Source organism: Arachis duranensis, chromosome 2 (genome assembly GCF_000817695.3).
Source record: "Arachis duranensis cultivar V14167 chromosome 2, aradu.V14167.gnm2.J7QH, whole genome shotgun sequence".
Lineage (NCBI taxonomy): Eukaryota > Viridiplantae > Streptophyta > Magnoliopsida > Fabales > Fabaceae > Arachis > Arachis duranensis.
In genome coordinates this window covers 81,546,826-81,548,184 of record NC_029773.3, presented here as the reverse complement: position 1 = coordinate 81,548,184, position 1,359 = coordinate 81,546,826, and the positions used below count along the sequence as shown (strand labels likewise).

Genomic DNA, 1,359 nt, shown 5'->3' with positions numbered 1-1,359 from the left:
TTTATAATTTTTTTATTAGGATAGAAATAATTCAGTAATAAAATAAAAATTTTTATTAAAAAATAAAATTTTAATACAAAATAAAACGTTAAAGACGATTCTAAATAAAAAAATTACGTTGAAAACAATTTTAGTTATGACCCTAAACATCAGGGACCAAAATAATACTTATCCCTTATTATTACTATAAAACTTTATTTTATCATTCTTATTACTACTATACATATAATACTTCATCTTTCCATCTCTAATATTATTATACATGGTATTTGATTTTTTTTTTATGCACATACATATATAAGGAGGCTTTTTTCATCATTTTAAGTTTTTCACATGCAAACTTTTAGTTTCAAATATATGTATGAATGATTCTGGAAATAATAATAATAATAATAATAATAATAATAATAATAATAATAATAATAGAATCATATATAGACACTTATATGCTCCTAATTTAAAAGGCTTCTATAATAATAATAATAATAATATAATTACAGAATCATCCACACACATATATAATCGAAAATAAAAATTTGAATGTGAGAAAATTACAATGATGAAACAAGCATTCTATGTGCATAAAAAAAATCAAAGGCCATATATAAATATCAGAGATGAAAAGATAAAGTATTGTATATATAGTAATAATAAAGATGATAAAATAGGAATTTATAGTAATAATAACAAGAGAATTATAACATACGTAAAGCACATAAAAAAAACAAAAACATAGGATTCCAATTTTTTTTAAAGCCTTTCTGTCAATTTATAGTATTGACTCTTTCTTATGTTTGTACATGGAATTTTTTTTTCAAAAGAAGTTAGAAAAATAGGATTAAGAGGAATGAGCTTTTATTTGTTGGTCTTTATTTATTCACTTTTATTAACATGTATGGCTAGGATACTTAAATTTAAAAAAAAAATTGGGATGACCGTTAGAATTTTATTCGAATTTTAAAATTTAAAACTTTAAATCTCTTACTAACTAATTTTTTTTTAACTTGAAATTTAAATTTGAAGAAAGGGAAAACGGATGTTACATACGAAGTAATCATAATAAGTCTATTGAAACACACAAAAAATATAAACAAATTAGAAGTGGTTTTAAACAATATATTTAGAACATGCATTAAATATATAAAGAAAATTCAGGTGCACTTAATTTCATATGAAGTTGATAATTGAAAGTCGTTAAATAATTTGATAAATTTGACTAAATTGTTATTTAACAGCTCTCAGTTATCAATTTCACGTGAAATTCGCTGCACCTGAATTTTCATATAAATACATATACATTCCTCGGACAATCAAACAAATGTGCTAAAAGAATTTTGGTAAAAAATAGATATTAGTTCC

The 1,359-nt window shown here is 21.6% G+C and overlaps 1 protein-coding gene across 1 annotated transcript in view; it reads right to left on the bottom strand.

Annotated features, from left to right (window-relative positions):
• Positions 1-1,359, bottom strand: part of LOC107475138 (protein trichome birefringence-like 3) — an 11,510-nt gene that overhangs the window by 9,817 nt on the left and 334 nt on the right. The window lies entirely within an intron of this gene.